The sequence below is a fragment of the Pan paniscus genome, chromosome 15, assembly GCF_029289425.2.
Source record: "Pan paniscus chromosome 15, NHGRI_mPanPan1-v2.0_pri, whole genome shotgun sequence".
Classification (NCBI taxonomy): Eukaryota; Metazoa; Chordata; class Mammalia; order Primates; family Hominidae; genus Pan; species Pan paniscus.
The window spans coordinates 38,511,799-38,537,229 of record NC_073264.2 but is presented as its reverse complement, the minus strand read 5'-3'; the positions used below and the strand labels follow the sequence as shown (position 1 = coordinate 38,537,229).

The 25,431-nt window shown below is 41.5% G+C and overlaps 1 protein-coding gene across 50 annotated transcripts in view; it reads right to left on the bottom strand.

Annotated features, from left to right (window-relative positions):
- The window catches only part of MIPOL1 (mirror-image polydactyly 1), a 387,061-nt gene extending 364,436 nt beyond the window's left edge, over positions 1 to 22,625 (bottom strand). For 21 of the 50 annotated variants that reach the window (XM_063596040.1, XM_008957156.6, XM_063596043.1 and 18 more), the window contains exon 1: positions 21,402 to 22,625. The gene's annotated coding sequence lies outside the window, so the exon portion shown is untranslated. Of the gene's footprint in view, positions 1 to 7,178; positions 7,306 to 21,227 lie in introns of all 50 variants that reach the window. The other 29 variants (XM_034937464.4, XM_014347549.6, XM_055097509.2 and 26 more) reach the window with 7 other exon arrangements.
- Between the last annotated feature and the right edge of the window lie 2,806 nt (positions 22,626 to 25,431).

Sequence of the window (25,431 nt, the reverse complement as noted above, 5' to 3'; positions counted from 1 at the left end):
AGGCATGGTGGCACACGCCTGTGGTCCCAGCTACTCTGTAGGCTGAGGTGGGAGGATCACTTGATCCCAGGTTGAGGCTGCAGTGAACAGTGATCACACCAGTATACTGTACTCTAGCCTGTGTGACAGAGCAAAATCCTGTCTCAAAAACATAAAAAATAAATAAAAAGGATCTTGCCTTGACAAAACTTTAATGAGGCTCCTTTGAACCCTTTACTATACTAGCCCTCAACCTTTTGGGTTTCTGTGTCTGTCTCTGCATCATCCAGTTTTAGCAAGAATTCTGCTAAGTCAGTTTACTGAGAATCCTCCATCTTTGATCACTGTAGCCTGACTTCAGCAAGAATCCTGTCAAGTTGGTTTAACCACAATCTTCTCTAACCCTGATGATTCCTGTTAGTAACTTTCCATCCACTGACCCCCTCCCTGCTCCTTAGCTGTAAAGTCCCATTTGCCTATGCTCATGGGAACCCAACCCACTTCTATATTGAGGTTTCTTTTCCCCTATTGCATTAGTTCCTAAGTAACATCTGCTTTTACCACCTTTACTATTAATATTACCCAGCTCTGGTTTTCTTTTTTCTTTTTTTTTTTTTTTTTTTTTTGAAATAGGGTCTCACTCTGTTGCCCAGGCTGGAGTGCAGTGGTGCAATTATGGCTCACTGCAGCCTCAAATTCCTGGACTCAACCAATACTCCCACCTCAGCCTCCTGACTAGCTGGGACTACCACACCAGGCTGATTTTTCTATTTTTTTTTAGAGACGGAGTCTCTTCATGTTGCCTATGCTGGTCTTGAATTCCTGGGCTCAAGTGATCTGCCTAACTCAGCCTCTCAAAAGTGCTAAGATTCTGGGTGTGAGCCATCACACACAGCCTCTGTTTTTCTTAAACATCAATCCATTTGACTTAACATTTATTTAAAAACCCCATCCAACAATGGCAGAATACACAATATTTTCAAGTGCACATGATGCATTTACCAAAATAGACCCTATTCTGGGCCATCAAACAGGCCTCAACACACTTATAAGAGATAAAATCGGCCAGGCGCAGTGGCTCACGTCTGTGATCCCAGCACTTTGGGAGGCCAAGACAGGAAGATCACTTGAGGCCAGGAGTTCCAGATCAGCCTGGCCAACATGGTGAAACCCCACCTCTATTAAAAAAAAAAAATACAAAAATGAGCCAGGCATTTTGGTGCACACTTGTAATCCCAGCTACTCGGGAGGCTGAGACATGAGAATTGCTTGAATCTGGGAGGTGGAGGCTGAAGTGAGCTGAGATTGTGCCACTGCACTCCAGCCTGGGCAACAGAGTGAGACTTTGTTTCAAAAAATAATAATAATAATTTAAAAAAGATGAAATCATGAAAATTATGTTATCTTACCACAATAACTAAAAATAGAAAAGAAATAAACTAGAAATCAGTAACAGAAAGATAAGCTGAAAAATCCTTAAACAATCCCAAATAACCCATCGTTCTAAAAAGGAAGCTAAAAGGGAAACTTCTGAACGAGATAAAAACAGAAACACAACATTTTGAACTAGATAATTTTTTTAAATGTGAGATGTAGCTAGATCAATGCTTAAAAGTAAATCCATAGTACTAAGAGCATATTTTTCAAAAGAAGGAAGGCCTCTAACTAGGACTTACAGTACTATGTTGAATAACAGTGGTGAAAGTGGGCATCCTTATCATGTTCCAGATTTCAGAGGAAAGAATTTCAGTTTTTCCCCATTCAGTATGATACTAACTGTGGGTCAGTCATATCTGGCTTTTATTATGTTGAGGTATGTTCCTTCTATATCCAGCTTTGTGAGGGTTTTTACCAAGAAGGGAAGCTGAATTTTATCAAATCTTTTCAGCGTCAATTGAAATGATTGTATGGTTTTTATCCTTCGTTCTGCTCATACGATGTACACATTGATTGATTTGCGTATGTTGAGCCATCACTGTATCCCAGGGAAAATCCCACTTGGTCATAATGAATGATCTTTCAAATGGATTGCTGAATTCGGTTTTAGTATTTTGTTGAGAATGTTTGCATCAATATCCATCAGAGAGATTGGACTGTGGCTTTCTTTTTTTGATGTGTCTTTGTCTGGTTTTGGTATCAGGGTAATTACGACCTCAGAGAATGTTCGGAATATTCCCTCCTCCTCTATTTTTCAGAATAATTTGAGTGGGATTGGTATTAAGTTTATCTTCAAATGTTTGTTCGAATTCAGCAGTAAAGCCATCAGGTCTTGGGCTTTTCATCACTGGGAGACTTTTTATTATGGCTTCAATCTCATTACTTATTACTAGCCTGTTCAGGTTTTGAATTTCTTCCTGGTTCAAACATTGTAGGTTGTAGGTATCTCAAAATTTGCCCATTTCTCTTACATTTTCCAATTTATTGGTATATGGTTGCTCATTAATGATCCTTAGAATTTCTGCAGTATCAGTTGTAATGTCTCATTTTCATTTCTGATTTGGATCCTCTCTTTTTTCTTAGTCTGACTAAAGTTTTGTCAGCTTTGTTTAACTTTTCAAAAAGCCATATTGTTTTATTGATCGTTTGTATTTTTTATTAAAATTTCATTTATTTCTATTCAGATCATTATTCTTTTCCTCTAGTAATGTTGGATTTGGTTTGCTCTTGCTTTCACAGTTCTTTAAAAGCAATGTTAGATTGTTCATTTGAAGTATTTCCTCTTTTTTAATGTAGGCACCTATAGTTATAAAAGTCCCTCTTAGTACTGCTTTGGCTGTATCCCATAGGTTTTGTTATGTTGTGTTTCCATTATCATTTGTTTCAAGAAATTTTTCAATTTTCTTCTTCATTTCTTCATTGACCCGCTGGTCATTCAGGAGTATACTATTTAATTTCCAAGTATTTGTCCAGTTTCCAAAATTCATCTTGTTATTAATTTCTAGTTCTATTACATTGTGGTCAGAAAGGATGCTTAATATTATTTCAATTTCTCTGAATGTCTGAAGACTTGTTTTGTGAACTAACATATGGTCTATCCATGAGAATGATGCATGTGCTGAGGAAAAGAATGTGTATTCTGTAACTCTTCACTTAAATGTTCTGTAACTATCTATTAGGTCAATTTGGTCTATAATGCAAACGAAGTTTGATGTTTCCAAGTTGATTTTCTGTCTGGAAAATATGTTCAATACTGAAAGTGGGATGTTGAAGTCTCCAGCTATTACTGTATTGAAGCCTATCTCTCTCTCTTTATCTCTAATATTTGCTGTATATATCTGAGTGCTCCAGTGTTGGGTGCATATATATTTTAAATTGTTATATCCTCTTGCTGAATTGACCCCTTTTTCATTATATAGTGACATTGTCTCTTTTCACAGTTTTTGTCTTGAAATCTATTTTGCCTGGTATAACTAGCTCCTTTCTGGTTTCTGTTGGTATAGAATAGCTCTTTCCATCCCTTTCTTTTCTTTCTTTCTTTCTTTTTTTTTTTTTTTTTTTGAGATGGAGGTTTGCTCTGTCACCCAGGCTGGAGTGCAATGGCATGATCTTGGCTTACTGAAACCTCTGCCTGCCAGTTCAAGTGATTCTTCTGCCTCAGCCTCCTGGGTAGCTGGGGTTGCAGGTGCCTGCCACCATGCCTGGCTAATTTTTGTATTTTTATTAGAGACAGGGTTTCACCACATTGGCCAGGCTGCTCTCGAACTTCTGACCTCAGGTGATCTGCCTGCCTTAGCCTCCCAACATGCTTGGATTACAGGCGTGAGCCATCACATCTGGCCGATCCCTTTATTTTCTGTCTGTGTGTCTTCATAGGTGAAGTGTGTTTCTTGTAGGCAACAGATTAACGGGTCTTGTTTTTTCATCAATTCAGCCACGCTATGTCTTTTGACTGGAGAGTTTAGTCCATTTATATTCAACATTGTTATTGATGAGTAAAAACTTACTCCACCTACTTTATTTGTTCTCTGGTTGTTTTACAATATTCTCTTCCTTCTTTATTTCCATCCTGTCTTCCTCTAGTGAAAGTGATTTTCATTGGTGATGTCATCTAGTTTCTTGCTTTTTATTTTTTTGTGTATCCATTTTATGTTTTTGGGTTTGAGGTTACCATGAGCTGTAGCGACCAGCCCCACAGGGTCGGTGGGTTTTTCTCCCCGTGTGCGGAGACAAAAGATCATAGAAAAAAAGACACAAGACAAAGAGATAAAAGAAAAGACAGCTGGGCCCAGGAGACCACTACCACCAAGACACAGAGACCAGTAGTGGCTCCAAATCCCAGGCTGCGCTGTTATTTATTGGATACAAGACAAGGGGGCGGGGTAAGGAGTGTGAGCCATCTCCAATGATAGGTAAGGTCACATTGGTCACGTGTCCATTGGACAGGGGGCCCTTCCCTGTTGGGCAGCCAAGGCGGACAGAGAGAGAGAGAGAAGACAGCTTACGCCATTATTTCTGCATATCAGAGACTTTTAGCACTTTCACTAATTTTGCTACTGCTATCTAGAAGGCAGAGCCAGGTGTACAGGATGGAACATGAAAGCAGACCAGGAGCGTGACCACTGAAGCACAGCATCACAGGGAGATGGTTAGGCCGCCAGATAACTGCGGGTGGGCCTGACTGATGTCAGCCCCTCCACAAGAGGTGGTGGAGTAGTCTTCTCTAAACTCCCCCGGGGAAAGGGAGACTCCCTTTCCCGGTCTGCTAAGTAGCGGGTGTTTTTCCTTGGCACTGATGCTACCGCTAGACCACGGTCCGCTTGGCAATGGGTGTCTTTCCAGACATTGGCATTACTGCTAGACCAAGGAGGCCTCTAGTAGCCCTGTCCAGGCATGACAGAGGGCTCACACTATTATCTTCTGGTCACTTCTCACCATGTCCCTTCAGCTCTTATCTCTGTATGGCCTGGCTTTTCCCAGGTTATAATTGTAGAGCAAGAATTATTATAATATTGGAATAAAGAGTAATTGCTACAAACTAATGATTAATGATAGTCATATATAATCATATCTATGACCTATATCTTGTATAAATGTTCTTATTTTATATTTTTTCTTTATTATACTGGAACAGCTCGTGTCCTCGGTCTCTTGCCTCAGCACCTGGGTGGCTTGCCGCCCACAATGAGGCTTGCAAATACTACCTATAACCCATTATTTTAATCTGAAAACAACACTATTCTCATTAACAAACAAGCAAAAAGAAAACTAATAAAAACTCTATGCCTTAAGTTCATCTACCTGATTTTTAGCTTTTTGTTGTTTCTATTTACATCTTATTGTACTATGTCTTGAAAAGTTGCTGAAGTTACTACTTTTTTGTTGGTTTATCATTTATTCTTTCTACTGAGAATGAGAGTCGTTTACACACCACAGTTACCGTGCCATAGTATTCTGTGGTTTTCTGTCTACTATTACAAGTGAGTTTTGTACCTTCAGGCAATTATTTACTACTCATTAATATCCTTTTCATTCTAATTAAAGTACTCCCTTTAGCACTTCTAGTAGAACAGGTCTGGCATTAATAAAATGCCTCAGTTTTTGTTTGTCTGGGAAAGCCTTTATTTCTCTTTCATGTTTGAAGGATATTTTTGCCAGATATACTATCCTAGGGTATAATGTTTTTTTGCCCTCCAGCACTTTAAATATGTCATGACACTAACTCCTGACCTGTAAGGTTTCAACTGAAAAGTCTGCTGCCAGCCACAATGAAGCACCATTGTATGTTATTTCTATTCTCTTGCTACTTTTAGGATCCATTCTTTATCACTGACCTTTGGGAGTTTCATTATCAAATGCCTTGAGATAGTCTTCTTTGGGTTAAATCTGCTTGGTGTTCTATAACTTTCTTGTACTTAAATATTGATATCTCTCTTTAGGTTTGGGAATTTCTCCATTATTATCCCTTTGAATAAACTTTCTGCCCCTATCTCTTTCTCCACTTCCTCTTTAAGGCCAATACCTCTTAGATTTGCCCTTTCAGGCTATTTTCTGGATCCTGTAGGCATGCTTGTTTTTTTATTCTTTTTTCTTTTGTCTTTTCTGACTGTGTATTTTCAAATATCCTGTCTTCAAGATCACTAACTTTCTCCTACTTGACAACTTCTGCTATTAAACGACTTAGATGTATTCTTCAGTATGTCAATTGCATTTTCAGCTCTAGAATTTCTGCTTGACTCTCCTTAATTATTTCCATATCTTTGTTAAATGTATCTGACAGAATTCAAATTCCTTCACTGTGTTATCTTGAATTTCTTTGAGTGGCCTCAACACAGCTATTTTGAATTCTCTGTCTGAAAGGTCTCATATCTGTTTCTCCAGGATTGGTCTCTGCTTCCTTATTTAGTTCATTTGATGAGGTCATGTCTTCCTGAATAGTGTAAATGTATATTTTCTTTGGTATCTGGGCATTGAAGAGTTAGGTATTTATTGTAGTCTTCACTGTCTGGGTTTATTGTAGCTGTCCTTCTTGGGAAGGCTTTCCAGATATTTGAAAGGACTCAGGTGTGACCTAAGCTATATCTGCTTTAGAGGGAACCCCAAGACTAGTAATGCTGTGGTTCTTGCAGACTCACATAGGTACAACCTTGATAATCTTGGACAAGATCTGGAAGAATTCTCTGAAATACCAGGCAGAGATTCTTATTCTCTTCCCTTACTTTCTCCCAAACACACAGAATCTCTCTCTCTGTTCTATGACATGTAAATCTGGGGGTAAAGTGACATAAGTATCCCTGTGGCCACCACCACTATGACTATGTAGGGTCTGACCTGAACCCAGCACAGCATTAGATCTCGCCCAAAGCCTGCTGTAGTAACTCCCTGGCTACAGCCTACGTTCGCTCAAGACCCTTGAACTCTACAGTCAGCAGGAGGCAAAGCAAGCCAGGCCTATGTCCTTCCCTTCAGGGTGGTGAGGTCCCCCAGGCCCCAGGTGGGTCCTGAAGTGCCATACAAGAGTCAGGGAGTAGAGTAAAAAACGCGGCAAGTCTACCAGGTGTTCTATTGTACTATGGGTGAGCTGGAACTCAAAGCACAAGACTCAGTCCTTCCCTCCCCTTTCCAAAGGCAGAGGCGCCTTACCCCGTAGCCACTGCCACCCCAGGCCATGAGGAGTACCACCAGACTACTGTCAATCTTCCCTTACAGCCCAAGTTCTCTTAAGTTAGCTTGTCATGAATGCTTTCTGGGTTGTGACTCACCCTTAAGGGAAGCGGTCTCCTCTCTGGCCCAGAGCAGGTCCAGAAATGTCATCCAAGAGTCAAGTTCTAGAATCAGGGACTCCAAGAGCCCACTTAGTGTTCTACCCACCGGTGGCAATGCTGGTATCTAAGGTACAAAACAAAGTCCGTCCTCTTTACTTTTCCAACTACTTTTCTCAGACAGAAAGAGTTTTGCATCATAGCCATCACAGCTGGTAATGTGCTGAGTCTTACCTAAAGCCAGCAAATCTCAGAGGCTCACCCAACACCCTTGATGTAGTACCTGGGTATCACTGCTGATTATGCAGGGCCCAAGGGCTCTTCAGTTAACAAGTGATGAATGCTGCCAGAAATGGGTCCTTTCCTTCAAGGCAGTGAGTTCCCTTCTGGCCCAGGGTGTGTTTACAAATGTCATCTGGGAGCTAGGACATGGAGTGGGGCTCACAACTCTGACTGGTGCCCTATTCTGCTGTGGCTGAGCTGATATCCTCGATGCAAGATAAAGTCCTCCCCACTCGTCCCTCTCCTCAAGCAGAAGGAAAGGGTCTCTTTTGGAACTGGGAGCTACGCAGCCTGGGGTTAGGTGAGGGGTGATGCCAGCACTCCATTGGTTGCCCCAGCTGGTGTCTCAGTATGTCACATGCCCCCCAACCACAGTCCACTGTTTCTGGGCCTAGTTTAGCACTAGAACTCTCCTAAGAGTTGCCGTCCTTATGGCCTAGACTACCTTTCAAGTTTATATGGAGACACAGAGTGCTGCAGACCTCAGTGGCAAGGTTTGAAGGCACTCAGATTTGGACCACTGGGATCAGCAATTCCCCTCTGGCTAGGGCTGCTTTAAATGTTCCCTCCGTGGGTGGGCATCAGCTGAGTCTGGTCTGCTTTTCCTTTCTGCCCTAACAGGACAGTACTGAGTTTGATGTTTCACAATTGTTGTGTTTTCTCTCCCCCAGTTCCCAGAGAAACTCTCTGCACTATGCCACCCCTGCTGGGAGTGGGGAAGCAGTGGCAGTGACTTAGGATTGTTTTTCGATCTCTTCAGTACCTCTTTCAGCAATATGAAGTTAAAACCAGGTACAATGTGTGCTCACTTGATTTTTGGCTCTCGTGAAAGTGTTTTTTTTCTGTGTAGATAGTTAACTTGGTGTCCTTGTCTGGGGGGTGGGGGGGTGGGCAGTGGAGCTTTCTATTCCATCATCTTGCTCTGCCTCCTCATCTCCTATGCTTGATTTCATCTTTATCCTTTGTAACATCTGAAACTGCCTTTGCAAAGATTATGACAGTGAAGGAAATCAAGCATGGCTGACTCCATCTTGCTTCTAGCTTCTCAGGCTGGCTGTACTCACCTTTCCTGGGTGTTGGCCAAGATAATCATGGGAGAAATTTAGTTTATAGTTTAATTTTGAAGCAGGGATGATAATACTACCTGCCTAAAATGAAACCCTACTTATTCAGGTACCAACACCACTTTTGTAAAACTAATGAAAGGCCACAAGGAGACCTAAATTCTGCTACAATGTAGCTGTAGTTAAATGATAACCAGACATTGCCCTCTCACTTGCCTTTCTATAATCCCTTGCTGTTAGTAGTCATGTGGCCAGAGGTCACAAGGTTTGTGACTTTCCCTATTGCTCCTTTAGATGACTCAACCAGTCCTGTGGCCCCCACTGAGAGGCCAACTCAGCACACACATTCTCCATATCCCTATGATTTCATCGCGTGTCAGCAAAACTCATTCTCTAGCCCCCTGCCCACCTAATCTTCAAGCCTTCGAGGAGACTGATTAGAGGAATCCCGCCAGTCCATCTACTTGGCTAGTTCTGCATTGATAAACCTCTCTACTGCAACAGCATAGTCTCAGTGAATTGGCTTTGACTGTGCAGTGAACAGGAAGAACCCAATGGGCGATTAAACATCCTTTATAAATAACCACTAAATGACTTTCCCTGAGTTCTGTGAGCCGCTCCAGCAATTTAATCAAAACTAAAGAGAAGGTAATGGGAACCCTAACTTGTGACTGGTGTCAAAAGGGATGAGCCATTAAAAAAAAAAGTGGGGCGACAGGGCACTCTTGGGGAGTGGGCACCCAATCTGTGGGTTCTGACACTATCTCCAAGTACACAGTGTCAGAATTGAATTGGGGGATATCCAGTTGGTGTCCACTGCTTGTTGGTGGGGAAAAACTCCCTGACATTTAGTCACAGAAGTCTTCCACTTTGATTAGTGTGCTGTGAGAGAAGAGGGAAACACAGTTTGAGCATTTTTCAAAAACACACACGTACAAGATATTATTAAATTAAAGAGGGAAGCTACAAAATAATAGAGCATATCCATCTGGCAGGGTGCAGTGGCTCACACCAGTAATCAGTACTTTGAGAGTCCAAGGTGGGAGGATCGCTTACGGAGCAGAGTTTAAGACTAGTCTGGGCAACACAGGGGGACCTCATGTCTACCAAAAAAAAAAAAAAAGTTAAAAATTAGCCAGGTGTGGTGGCACACTTGTAGTCCCAGCTACTTGGGAGGCTGAGGTGGGAGGATTGCTTGAGCCCAGGAGGTCAAGGCTGCAGTGAGCCATGTTTGCACCACTGTACTCCAGCCTGGGCAACAGAGTGAAACTCTGTCTCAAATAAGCAAATAAACGAAAACCATGTGTATATATTATCTAATTTCTTTTCTTTTCTGTTTTGAGATGGAGTCTTGCTCTGTCACCCAGGATGGAGTACAGTGACGTGATCTCAGCTCACTGCAACCTCCGCCTCCTGGGTTCAAGCGATTCTCCTGCCTCAGTCTACTGAGTAGCTGGGATTACAGGCGAGCGCTACCATGGCCAGGTAATTTTTGTATTTTTTAGTAGAGACGGGGTTTCACCATGTTGGCCAGGCTGGTCTCAATCTCCTGACCTCAGGTGATCCTCCTGCCTCGGCCTCCCAAAGTGCTGGGATTACATGGGTGAGCCACCATGCCCAGCCTTATATTATATAATTTCTAAAATAACAAAAGGTTAAGAAAAAAGGCAATAATAAAAAATACAAAGGGATGAAATGACACAATTGCCAAATGCTCCAACTGGAAAACAGAGATGTCCCACTGGATTTTTAAAAATCCAAATCTATGCACAGATTAATCAAAAGAAAGCTGACATAGCTATATCAAAATAGAAAGAAGTCACAAATAGGAAAAGACACTGGAAACATAACAACTAAATATAACATCAGCTCTGGATTAGTTCCTAGAATAGGAAAAGAACATTTACAGAAAATCTAGTGATATGTAGATAAAGTTTACAGTTTAATAAGTAGTATTATTAATTAAATTATATTTTGTAATTTTATTCAACTTATTCAAATTTATGCAATATTTAGTGAATTACTCAGTGAAACCACAATATTAGTGTTCTGGTTTTGATCACTGCACTATGATTTTGCATAATGATAACGCCAGAAGTAGAGTGACAAGGCCAGGCACAGTGGCTCATGCCTGTAATCCCACCACTTTGGGAGGTTGAGGTGGGAAGATCACTTGACAACAGGAGTTTGAGACCAGCCTGGCCAACATGGTGAATCCCCATCTCTACTAATACAAAAATTAGCCGGGCATGGTGGAATGCACCTGTAATCCCAGCTACGCAGGAGGCTGAGGCAGGAGAATCACTTGAACCCAGGGGGCAGAGGTTGCAGTGAGCCGAGACTGTGCCACTGCACTGTAGCCTGGGTGACATAGTGAGACCCTGTCTCAAAAAAATTAAAAAACAACAATATTTTGATGGTGGCTACATGGGTGCTCACTTTTTATTCATTCATTAAACTGTCCATGTATGTTTTATATACTTTTCATGTATTACTTGCTATGTTTTCTAAAAGTTAATTGATCTATACTATCTACATTAATTGATCTATGTTTTCTAAAAGTTAATTTCTCTATATTATTTATTTATATTTTCATTTATTTTTTCTGCTTTCCAAAACTTGTTACTCAGCAGTAAAATCCTCAAAACTATGAAGATAGGAAACTGGTATGCTTCAATAGACAATAAAATAATATACAGCATTAAGGATTCCAGTAAAACGATTCTTCTTGTACTCAAGCAGCTTCCAAAACTTATAAAACCAAGCATATTGAAAGTCATTCTCCAAGTACTATTTATACATAATCAAACCATCCTAACACAGAACTGCAAATTCATAACAAGAATAGATTACCTGACTATATGCATCCAAAACAGTATAAAATCTAAATTAAAAATGCTTTCAATGCAGCCAATATCTGAATCAGAGATGCTCATGCCAACAGCCTAAAGCAGATCTAAGGTAAACATGTCTTATTGGTCATCTACTATAAAAAAACACCAAATCAATCCTTCAAAGTTATAATTTCTTTACGTTGCCAGCTTAGAAATAAAACAAACACCTAGCAATTAAATTATAACCAAAAACAAGTATGAGATTTATAGTTAAAACTGTTAATAATTGGTTTTTCAAGATATAAAAATAGCATGCCCTCAGCCTGGCATGGTGGCTCACACCTGTAATCCCAGCACTTTGGGGGGCTGAGGTGGGTAGATCACCTGAGGTCAGGAGTTCAAGACCAGCCTGGCCAATGTGGTAAAACCCCATCTCTACTAAAAATACAAAAATTAGCCACGCATGATGGCACGTGCCTGTAATCCCAGCTACTCGGGAGGCTGAAGCACAAGAATCGCATGAACCTGGGAGGCAGAGGTTGCAGTGAGCCAAGATCGTGCCACTGCACTCCAGCCTGAGCAACAGAGAGAGACTCCATCTCAAAAAATAATAATAATAATAATATCATGTCCTCAAATAAGTTTAAACTGATAAAAACAGATTAAAGCTTTTCTGATATTAATGAATAGTGTAGTTGTCTATTGCTACCTATATTAGTCTGTTTTCACACTGCTGATGAAAACATACCCAAGACTAGGCAATTTACAAAAGAAAGAGGTTTAACAGACTCACAGTTCCACATGGATCGAGAGGCCTCACAATCATCATGGAAGGTAAAAGGCACATTTCACATGGTGGTGGCAGGAGAGAATGAAAGCCAAGCGAAAGGGTTCTATAAAACCATCAGAACTCACCTGGACTTATTCACTACCAGGAGAACAGTATGGGGGAACTGCCCCCATGATTCAAGTATCTCCCACTGGGTCCCTTCCACCACATGAGGGAATTATGGGAGCTACAATTCAAGATGAGATTTGAGTGGGAACACAGCCAAACCATATCATTCCGCCCCTGGTTCCTCCCAAATCTCATGTCTTAACATTTCAAAACCAATCATGCCTTCCCAACAATCCCCCAAAGTCTTAACTCATTTCAGCATTAACTCAAAAGTCCACAGCCCTAAGTCTCATCCAAGACAAGGCAAGTCTTTTCCACCTGTGAGCCTGCAAAATCAAAAGCAAGTTAGTTCCTAGATACAATGGGGGTACGGGCATTGGGTAAATACAGCCATTCCAAATGGGAGAAATTGGCCAAAATGAAGGGGCCATAGGCCCAATGCAAGTCCAAAATCCAGCAGGGCAGTCAAATCTTAAGGCCCCAAAATTATCTCCTTTGACTCCATGTCTCACATCCAGGTTACACTGATGCAAGAGGTGGGTTCCTACATCTTGGGCAGCTCTGCCCCTGTGGCTTTGCAGGGTACAGCCTCCCTCCCAGCTGCTTTCACGTGTCAGTGTTGAGTGTCTGAGGCTTTTCCAGGAGCATGGTGCAAGCTGTCAATGGATCTACCATTCTGGGGTCTGGAGGATGGTGGCCCCCTTCTCACAGTTCCACTAGGCAGTGCTCCAGTAGGGACTTTGTGTGGGGGATCCAATCCCACATTTCCCTTATGCACTGCCCTACCAGAAGTTCTCCATGAGGGCCCCATCCCTGTAGCAAACTTCTGCCTGGATATCCAGGCATTTCCATATATCCTCTTAAATCTAGGCGAAGATTTGCAAACCCCAGTTCTTGACTTCGGTGCACTCACAGGCTCAACATCACATGGAAGCTTCCAAGGCTTCGGGCCTGCGCACTCTGAAGCCATGGCCTGAGCTCTACATTGGCCCCTTTCAGCCAAGGCTGGCATGTCTGGGACACAGGGTACCAAGTCCTTGGACATAGCATGGGGACCCTGAGCTTGGTCCATGAAACCATTTTTTCCTCCTAGGCCTTTGGGCCTATGATGGGAGGGGCTGCCATGAAGACCTCTGACATACCCTGGGGACATTTTCCCCATTGTCTTGGGGATGAACATTTGGCTCCTTGTTACTTAGGCAAATTTCTGCAGCTGGCTTGAATTTCTCCTCAGAAAATGGGTTTTTCTTTTCAATTGCAGGGTCAGGCTGCAAATTTTCTGAACTTTTATGCTCTGCTTCCCTTATAAAACTGAATGTGTTTCAGGCACATGTATGTTTATATGGTACTATTCACAACAGCAAAGACTTGGAATCAACCCAAATGTCCAACAATGATAGACTGGATTAAGACAATGTGGCACATTTACACCATGGAATACTATGCAGCCATAAAAAAGCATGAGATCATGTCCTTTGCAGGGACATGGATGAAGCTGGAAACCATCATTCTGAGCAAACTATCACAAGGACAGAAAACCAAACACTGCAAGTTCTCACTCATAGGTGGGAACTGAACAATGAGATCACTTGGACACAGGGTAGGCAACATCACACACCGGGGCCTGTTGGGGGATGGGGAGCTGGCGGGGGACAGCATTTGGAGAAACACCCAATGTAAATGATGAGTTGATGGATGCAGCAAACCAACATGGCACATGTATATACCTACGTATCAAACCTGCACTTTGTGTACATGTACCCTAGAACTTAAGGTATTCAAAAAAAAAAACTGAATGTGTTTTAACAGCAGCCATGTCACCTCTTGAAAGCTTTGTTGCTTAAAAATTTCTTCCACTGGCTGGGTGCAGTGGCTTATACCTGTAATCCCTGCACTTTGGGAGGCCGAGGTGGGTGGATCACCTGAGGTCAGGAGTTCCAGACCAGCCTGGCCAACATGATGAAATCCTGTCTCTACTAAAAATACAAAAAATTAGCTGGGCGTGGTAGTGCATGCCTGTAATCCCAGCTACTCAGGAGGCTGAAGCAGGAGAATCACTTGAACCCAGAGGTGGAGGTTGCAGTGAACTGAGATCGTGTCACTGCACCCCAGCCTGGACAATAAAAGCAAAACTCTGTCTCAAAAAAAAAAACAAAAAACTTATTCCATCAGATATCTTAAATCATCTCTCTCAAGTTCAAAGTTCCACAATTCTCTGGGGCAGGAGCAAAATGCCGCCAGTCTCTTTGCTTTTGCTACAGTTCTCAACAAGTTCCTCATTTCTATCTGAGACCACCTCAGCCTAGACTTTATTGTCCATATCACTATCAGCATTTTGGGCAAAGCCATTCAATAAGTCTCCAGGAAGTTCCAAACTTTCCCACATTTTCCTGTCTTCTTCTGAGCCCTCCAAACTATTCCAGCCTCTGCTTGTTACCCAGTTTCAAAGTCACTTCCACATTTTCAGGTATCTTTTCAGCAGCACCCCACTCTACTGTATTAGTCCATTTACTGTGTTAGTCTGTTTACTGTGTTAGTCCATTTTCACGCTGCTAATAAAGACATACTTGAGACCAGGCAATTTACAAAAGAAAGAGGTTTAATGGGCTCGCAGTTCCACGTGGCTTGGGAGGCCTCACAATCATCGTGAAAGATGAAAGGCACATCTCACATGGCGGCAGCAAAAAAGAATGAAAGCCAAGCAAAAGGGGTTTCCCCTTATAAAACCATCACATCTCATGGACTTATTCACTACCATGAGAACAGTATGAGAGAAACCACCCCTGTGATTCAATTATCTCCCACTGGATCCCTCCCACAACATGAAGGAACTATGGGAGCTACAATTCCAGATGAGATTTGCGTGGGGACACAGGCAAACTATATCACTACTTAACACATTAAACCCAAATTCAACAGCTTAAAACAATACACATTTGCAATCTCACTACTTAACACATTAAACCCAAATTCAACAGCTTAAAACAATACACATTTGCAATCTCACAGTTGCTAAAAATCAGAAATTGAGTGTTGCTTGGCTAAGTCCTCCAGCCCAGGGTCTCTCAAAAGGCTGGAATCGAAGTGTCAGCCAGGGGTGCAGTCATCTCAATGTTCAACAGGGAGAGGATCTGCTTCCAAACTCTCTCGGTGGTCGTTGGCAGGATTAATATCCCTGAGGGGGCTGGGCACAGTGGCTCACGTCTGTAATCCCAGCACTTTGAGAGGCCAAGGTGGGCGGACCACGTGGTCAGGAGATCAAGACCATCCTGGCTAACGTGGTGAAACCCTGTCGCTACTAAAAATATAAAAAATTAGCTGGGCGTGGTGGCATGTGCCTGCAGTCCCAGCTACTTGGGAGGCTGAGGCAGGAGAATTGCTTGAACCCGGGAGGCGGAGGTTGCAGTGAGCCAAGATTGCACCACTGCTTTCCAGGCTGGGCGGCAGAGTGAGACTTCATCTCAAATAAATAAATAAATAAATGCCTGAGGTTTTTTAGACTGAGAACCTCAGTTCCTTACTGGCTGGAGGTCCCCTTCAGTTCCTTGACAGGTGGGCCTTTTCACAGGTCAGTTCACAACATGACAGCTGACTTCCTCAAGGTGAGTGAGCAACAGAGTGCCAGCAAAAAGGGAAGTCATAGATTTTGTAATCTAATCTGAGAAGTGACATCACACCATTTTTGCCATATTCTAGTAGAAGTGAGACTCTAGGTCTAGTTCACCCTCAAGAGGAAGGAACTACACAAGAGTGAATACCAAGGTCATTTTAGAAGGCTCCCTATCACAGGTAGTATAATGGAAAAAGCAACTGGAATAAAAATCAGAAAAAAAATAGGTTCTAGTAACTATGTGACTAAACTGAGAAGGTAGCCTAAATGATCCCTACGGTCTCTTGGCAGTCTTTTGAAAAAGATTACCAGAGATTAGAGATACTTCATCAAAATGCCTCATTTCACAAAAGAAAGCTGAGTTCCAGGAAAAGTTAAAACAAACAGGTAGTGAGCCACACTTATTTTGCTCTTATGCCCAGTGCTCTTTCCACTATAGTAAACTGTTTTTGTAATTAATGCTCTAAAACAGTTCTATCTTCTCTTTATGATAGTCTCAAAATCTAATAAATTCAATAGAGAGAATAATAATACAATGCTGACAAAAGCAGCTACAATTGATTAATCTTGTGCATTATCTCTTTTTCTCTCATCAACCCTAAAGCCATCTCTAGATGGTACGTGAAGTTGCAAGTGAAAGTGAGTCATCTGCCCATCCCCAGTCCCAGGTAGCTGGATGTACTAGTAATAAGATTTGCTGGAAATAAATTATAAAAGCAACAAATAAGCAATAGACAAATACATTCACCTTGAACACACAGTCACCCTAAATATGGTAAACAAGATTAAATGTAACCTAAATAAAGTATCTAAAAACTGCAACCAGAAAAGGCAAGGTTTGTTAGTAATGAAATCCTGGAAAATTGTCCCAGAAGTCAACAACGGCAATGTAGTGCAGGCAATATGCAGGGGAGAAGGTACGGTCAGAAGCTAATGACTACAATTGGACTCACAAATACATCCTTACTAATATGAAAGCATCACCTAAGGATGATGGTACAAATTAAATATTTGTGCCACATAAATTCCCTATTTGCTCCCTTATGAAGTCTGAAGCCCTGGAGGGAGGGGACTCCCTTGTCTGAGAATCCCTTCTACTGGCACATGCCCTTTATTACCCATAATAATTTGTAGTGACTCCAAGCTGATTCAAGGAGTGCCATGAAAAACACTGCATATGAACACAATTGCTTTGTGTGGGACTTATAAAGCAGGAAGGTATTTACATTAGTCATTGTGTGTGTGTTTGTGTGTGTGTGTGTGTGTGTAATGAAATGCAGTATGTACTGGATCCAGAATTTCTATATGAGAAAAGCTTACTTAACTGCAATGAATTGATAGTGGAAGGTGAGGCCCCTCTTAAATCTATCTGCATAACAATCAAGTAAGACTAAAAAAAACAATTATACATATCAAAGAAAGGATCACACTGATGAAATTACCCTCACACCCTTCATTAGTATTAGCATATATCTAAATGTGCACTAAATTCACTTCTATAAATTACTTAAAAACAAGAAATGGGCTGGTGCAGTGGCTAATGCCTGTAATCCTGGCACTTTGGGAGGTCGAGGCAGGAGGACCTGAGGCCAGGGGTTGGATACTAGACCGGACAACAAAGGTAGACTCTGTCTCAACAAAAACAGAAAACAAAATAGCTAGGTGTGATGTTGAGCACCTGCAGTCCTATCTACTTGGGAGGTTGCAGCAGGGAAGACAGCTTGACCCCAGGTCAAGGTTACAGTGAGCTATGATTGCACCACTGTACTCCAGCCTGAGTGACAGAGCAAGATCCTGTTTCTAAAAGCAACAACAAGAACAACAACAAATACCTAGAAAGTGTTAGCTAAAAATGTTAACATGGATGGTGGGCTGAATGGTATTAAAGTAAAATTTTGGGCAATACTGAGCAAAAGGCAGGGGGCCAAGAGTAAAAGATGGACTGGGCAGCCCAAAGAGACATTTAAGGAAGAAAGGGCCTCCATCCTGGGAAGAGGTGTCACAGTGGAGCTTCACGGCCCAAGTCAATGGCTATTACGTCCTATATCATGAGTGTACTCAATCACTAGATAAAAATGTCAGAAAACCCAAGATGGAACAGCTCAAAGGACAAAATGCACCTCAAAATATTACAATAAGTATATTATATATTTTTACATATTTTTACTCAAAATATCCAGAACTGTCTAGACCTTCATCCTTTTCTTTCCTAGCCTTTTAAATAATATCAAAGAAAGACTGTCTCTTCTTTCTTTTCTCACTTCTTACCTGTCTTTTGTTCTTCAGATTTACAGGGTGAGAAGAAAGTGGGAGAAGTAAAAACAATTCAGACAAGAATCAAACTGGCCTCTAATTAGTCTTAAGGTAAAACTGGTAAACCAAATAAAGTATGTTTAGAGATCTGAAATTCAACACCAAAACACTATAACACATGCTGCTTTACAATACTGGCCAGGTGTGGTGGCTTGTGCCTGTAATCCCAGCATTTAGGGAGGCTGAGGAAGGAGGATCACTTGAGCTCAGGAGTTTAAGACCAGCCTGGGCAACATGGCAAAACCCCACCTCCACAAAAAAATATTAAAATTAGCCTGGGCATGTTGGTGTGTGCCTGTAACCCTAGCTACTTGGGAAGCCGAGGTGAGAGGATCACTTCAGCCCAGGAGGCAGAGGCTGCAGTGAACCGAGATCACCCCACTGCACTCCAGCCTGGGTGACAGAGGTACACCTTGTCTCAAAAAAAAAAAAAAAATATATATATATATATATACACACACACACACACACACACACACACACATAGATAGATACAGTATTATGGATCTATATTTCTCTAATATAGCCCATCTCAGTTACTGATTTCACATCCAACCAATTGGCAAAAGCTTGAACAAACATTTTTCAATAGAGCAGGGGTTAGTACGCTATGGCCCACAACTCAAATCCAGCCAGAGGACTGTGTTAAAAAAAAAAAAAAAAACTAACTGGGAAACCATTAGGTTGAGACAGCTCCAGCACTTTGGGTTCCTATGTAAACAAACCAAAACCCAACTCAATGTAAACAGTAAAACTAAACTTGAGTTTAATCAATCAGAAACCACCAAACAACTTCTAACTAGAGACATTCCACTGTTACCAATAAAATATTTTCTGTTTCCATAAACACCTTATAAAAGTTTTCCCCTCACACCCTCTTGGTGGAGTCTTGAATAACTTGTGGTCTGGTGACACCCAATTTATGAAATTGCTGAATGCTCATATAAACTCTAAAATTTCCATGTGCCTAAAGTTATCTTTTAACAACTGTTTTTGTATAACCCATGAGCTAAGAATTGTTTTTACATTTTTAAAGGGTTGGGAACAAAGTAAAGAGGAAAAAAACAGAAAAGAATGTGTAACAGAGACTGTACAGCCTGTACAACCTAAAATACAGGTAGTCCGAGCTTCACACATTACTTGGTTAGCTGAAACTCTACAAAGCGAGGGCTGCCTACACTTATTGTCTGGTCCCTTACAGAAACAGAGGATATCCAAATGCCAGTAAACACATGAATATGTGTTCAATACCATCAGTCATTAGGGAAATTATGGGAAAACCCCAATGTTATGTCACTATATTCCTACTAAAATGGCTAAAATGAAAAAGACAGTGTGAAATGTTGCAAGCATTTGGAGGAACCAGAATTCTCAAGCTGCCACTGAAGTATAAATTGACACAATATGAAAAACTTTTCAGTAGTGTATACCACAAACACACATCTGCCTATCCTGTAACACAGTAATTTTCTAGTAGGCATATACGCAATAAAAATGTACATATGGCCAGGCGCGGTGGTTCACACCTGTAATCCCAGCACTCTGGGATGCTGAGGCAGGTGGATCAGCCGAGGTCAGGAGTTTGAGACCAGCCTGACCAACAAGGTGAAACCCCGTCTTTACTAAAAATACAAAACTTAGCCAGGCGTGGTGGTAGGCACCTGTAGTCCCAGCTACTCGGGAGGCTGAGACAGGAGAATTGCTTGATCCCGGGAGGCGGAGGTTGCAGTAAGCCGAGATCGCGCCACTGCACTCCAGCCTTGGCGGCAGAGCGAGACTCCATCTCAAAAAAAAGAAGAAAAAAAAAAGTATACATAATTTCATCAAAATATTTCTAAAAATCTTTATAGCAGCCCTATTGGTAATAGCCAAAAACTAGAAATACTATACATACAGCATGAGAATAACAAACTGCTACATAACTTGAATAAATCTCACAAATAAAATATTGAGCAAAAATCAGAAACTAAGGACTAAATACCATATTACTCCATTTATATAAAGTAAATAATAGGTGAAATTCATTGATAATGTTGGAAGTCCAGATAATGATTACCTTTGGAACCATGAAGTGGGGCTTCCGGGATGCAATAATGCTCTTTCCTGATCTAGATACTGGATACATGGGTATTTACACTTTGTGAAAATTCACCGAGCTGTACACTTACGATTCATGCACTTTTCTGTATGTCTTTATACTTTAAATATTAACGCAATAAAAATATCTCTATAAACTCTACTCCTTTGAAGGAAAATTGTATTCATCTCCCATTCATTTTGCTGATTGCCATCATTACCTCCCATCAATGACATGTCTTGATTCCTATTCCTCACATTAAAAATTAAACTGTTTTAATTAATTTTATTGGCATACGATTGCATAGAATGATTATGTAATTGTCATTTTAGATGAACTCCATACCAGATCACAAGGAAAAACTTTGAAACGCCAATAATTTGTGACAGTATATTCAAGTTATCTGGGGAAGAAAAAAACACCTCCTTGAAATGTAGTTTTGTTTGGCCCTTTGTTTTGGCTTATTTCTATCTACTACCACTGTGATTTAACCTGCATAAAATGCTCAAAGGAGCTTTTCCAAACGCGTGTGTTCGTGGAAAGTTGTTCCTTTCTACCATCCTTGTCTAATAATGCGGCTGTCTTGTTCCCTCCATCCATAGAGCTTAAAATGCTTCCCAAACGTTGCACCAGGTCCAGGGACATTGTGAATCAAAAAAGAAAAAAAAAATTCTAACTATCTTTTTACAGCATGGCTTAGCGCGCTTAAAGAAGCCCCTCATTCTTCGCCCACACTTCCACGTGTGAGAAATGAAATATAAAACGACTCTCTCATGGGCACAGAGTCGATCAGAGGTTGAGCGAGGACTGGAACCTTCTGACTAACCGCGACATAAGGGGAAAAAAACAAAAAAAAATACACCCTTGAATAAATGCTCAGCTGCTCAGGTCCAGTATTAGGAAACTGGAGACAATACCGAAACCATACCCAGAAAGAGCTGTCTGCCACCTGAGGACCCCACGACACTGACCTTCGAGAGAGCCCCATCACTCCCGGCCACGCGGGGTCAGCATTCACTAAGTACAGACTCCGCGCGGCCCCTTCTCCTTCTCCAAGGAAAAGTCTGCGGCCGAAAACTCCAGGGCTGATCTGTGCCCACCACTATCATTCTCCGTCGCCCAAACCTCCCTGCCCAACCGTTTACCTGAGATGCGCCTGGCATAGACCGGGGAGTCGACACTGCGCGCTCGCCGAGTTTCTCAGGCCGAGTGCGCAGCCACCGCGTCAGCCAATCGCCACTGGCTCAGAGCCTCCTGGCTCGAGACTCACCCACAGACGATCCGGCGGAGGAGCGGGGCGGCGCGTGGGGCCTACGGGGCGGCGGCGCGCCGAAGGGGAGAGCGCAGGCGGCGCGCACCGGGCATGCGCGTGCCGCGCTGCCGGGCCGCGAGGCGGGGCCTCCAGGAGAAAGAGAGAGCTTGGGAAGAAGGCCCGGGAGGAGTTTGGAGAGAAAGTAGTCGAACTTAGTCGGCTGAGGTGGCTGCCCTAACGGGATGCTTATGGTTGTCGAATCCAAGACGACGAGCGCACAACGCTCTTTCTCTTCTGAAAGAGCAAAACGTTGTCTGGACAAAACCTAATAGGATTAGAAGAGGGAGAACGCGGAACTAAAAACGGTGTCTTGTGGCCTCATACTTGGCCTCGTCGAGTTTTCCCAAGACCTGTCGAAATTGTGCTTTCCTTCTTTGTGTGTGGTTTGGGATGAGAGGTGGGAGGGGCGTGTTTCGAAGCGGCGGTCAAGTGAAAATGGCACCAGATCGGGCTCCGGTTGAGTGAGCAAAAGTACTATCTAGATCCTGGCCAAAGAACGTTTCACACTAAAACCTTGGAGCTGGTGACTTTTTTTTTTTTTTTTTTTTGACTGAAGTGCTGGATGAGATTACGATATGGGAATCCTCTAAGAAAAAATGTTAAACCTTACAGAATTTAAAAATGTCCAAAGTTTTCAGTTGGCCTACCTCCGTGAACTAAGAATGGTATAATTAACTGCTAGTAATTTAAATTTGGGTTTTTTGTTCCATAGTTCAGAATTGGTTTTATAAATGTCACTTTAACTCCTGTTACTCATGATTCCTTCAGACACCAAATACTTAGTGACCACATACCATGTGCCAGGTACTCTTCTGGGTGCTGAGTAATGAGCAATAATATTTTTTAATACACCCCAGAGAATAGGCATAATATGAGGTGCTGACGGGTTCCTAAATTTGTGGTTAAAGTTAATGAAAGGAACTTATCCTTTAGTAAGTGTACAAAAGAGAGTTTAAAAAACTGAAAAAGGCCGGGCGCGGTGGCTTACGCCTGTAGTCCCAACACTTTGGAAGGCTGAGGCAGTGGGATCGCTTGAGCCCAGGAGTTCGAGACCAGCCTGGACAACATGGCGAGACCTTGACTTTATTAAAAATCAAAAAAATTAGCTGGGCATGATGGCGCATACCCGTAGTCCCAGCTACTAGGGAGGCTGAGGTGGGAGAATCGCTTGAGCCCCAGAGGTGGAGACTGAAATAAGCTACGATGGCTGGCGCCACTGCACCCCAGCCTGGGGGACAGAGCATGACGCTGTGAAAACTAACAAAATGGAAAAGTTGGACGTAGATTAACTTGGAACAACAGAGGTTATAATATTCACCAAATTTTCGTTTTGTATGCTGTAATGAACAGTGTTCTCAAGAAGTTTGTTACAGATTCAGCTTTGAAATGCTTTTTTCTTTTTTGCTTTACTTCAGTCAGGATTTGAATCATATTTATGAACATAAGGTACCATAAAAATCTATGAGACAAAAACAAAGAGTGTACAGTTTATCAGAGTAAATACTCCAATCAGGAAGTATATAGCTTGTGCAAAGGCTTAGGGCCAAATCAAATTATGTGTAAAACAAAGGAAAAAGTTGATTTTCCTGGCTAGGAAATAAGAAATAAAACAGGATAGTGACTACCACAATGAGAACATTCAAACCATGTAATGAATTAGTAGAATAAATTTAGAGAAAAATTATAATATTTTTCATTGAGTAAAGTTCATTTCCTCCTTTTTTTAAAGCCCATTATCTGGGTACTTACAGTCTCTGGCATAAAGAGAAACCTCATATTTTCTTTCCTTTTAGTAAGCTGATTTTCTCTCTCTCTCTCTCTCTCTCTGTTTTATGCAGTGAGTTCAAACATTAGGACTAATTCTCCCTATTCTTTTTCCTTTTTCCCTAACATACCTGAAGTAACTCATTAATGTTCTTTCCCTAAACTTTTGATACCACAACAGGTAAGTTTTCCCCTACTCCCCTCCACCACCACCATAACCAACATATCCATTTCTTCATTTTCTATTGTTCTAACAGTTGCCTGTCTATAAGAAATGAAAGAGATAAATTAGAGCTTTTTTCTTTTCTCAAAATGATTATCAAAGATATTGTCTATGTCCTCATACCTCATATAAGCTGGACTTTTACAGAAATATGGATGAAGATGAGAAGAAGAAAATGAACCACTCTTTCGTTACAGGGAGAAAAAGAATGTCATATTATTAATATTATCAAGTCTGTTAATGTCAGATCATTAATATTCTCAAGTCTATAAATATTAGGCTTCTTCAATGTGTCACACACTGATCAGTTCTGGAAATAAAATAATGAATAACAATTAGGCACACAAGTAGCTGAGAATACCATATGTATTAATCAGGGTTCTCCAGAGAAACAGAACAAACAGGATATGTGTGTATACACAGAGACTACATAGAGAGAGGGACAGTGATTTATTGTAAGGAAATGGCTCATGCAGTTGTGGACTTTTAGTGAGTCCAAAATCTGAGGGAAGAGGCGGGCAAGCCTCAGAAAAGAATTGTAGTTGGACATACATGGAATGTAATCTGTTGTATTCAAAGTCTGGTGATTTAAATGGTAATCTCATCAAAAAAACACCTTCACAGAAGCATCCAGGATAACGTTTCACCAAATATCTGTGCACCATGGCCCAGCCAAGTTGACAAAATTAACCATCACACTGTGTAAACTGAGAAATGGCTTTGGGAGAGGGGAGTTCAGGGGATGAGGAAGACAGAGTCAGGAAAATCTGAAAGAGATAATGCCTCCTGTAGTATGAATAAGACTTAGCAAGGTGAAGAGGTGAGGGTGGAGGTGCAGAGAAAACAGAATTCCTTATAAAGGAATCAATATGGGGGTGAGACACTGTAAGGAGCTATAAGCAATTTAGTATCACAGTATAAAATTTAACATGGAAAGTGGTGGGAAATGAAGTTGGAGAGATTATGAAAGGTCTTTTTTAAAAATAGAGTTGGGGACTCACTATGTTGCTGGGGCTGGTATCAAAGTCCTGGCCTCAAGCAGTCCTCCCACTTTGGCCTCCCAAAGTGCTCGGATTACATGCATGAATCACCATGCCAGGCAATATAAAGGATCTCCTAATTAAGTACCTTGAACTTGATTCTATAGTCAATGAATTTTGAAAGTTAAAACAGGAGTGATGAGATTAGATTTACACTTTCATTCATCAATTTAGAAATACGTTTCAGAATCAAAATTCTCAAGTTTGCAAGACTAGTTAATCTAATTGAAAAACGATAAAAAGGCTGGGCTCTGTGGCTCATGCCTGTACAGCACTTTGGGAGGCTGAGGTGGGTGGATCACTTGAGGCTAGGAGTTGGAGACCACCCTATCCAACATGGTGGGACCCCCTGCCCCCCGCCTCTACTAAAAATACAAAAAATAGCCAGGCATGGTGGCACATGTCTGTAATCCCAGCTACTCAGGAAGCTGAAGCATGAGAATCACTTGAACCAGGAGGTGGAGGTTGCAGTGAGCTGAGATTGCACCACTGCACTCTAGCCTGGGTGACAGAGTTAGACCCTGTCTCAAAAAATAAATAAATAAATAAATAATAAAATGTATGCGGTAAAGCAGGATAGATGGAAAAGGGTAGCTTGAAGAAGTAGGAAATAGTTTGCAAAATCTGGTAAATAACTAGTTGAGAAAGAGGAAAGCGTTGATGGTATTAAAGAAATTCGTGAATAAGTAAGTTCAGTTTTGATAGAATGAGTTTGAATTGCTAGGGAAGCATCTTAGAGTAGCTTTCCAGCAGTCATATGCAAGGAAGCATTCTAGACTGGGCTAGAAATGAGATTAATGAACATAGATATGATGGATAAAGCTATTTTTAAAATT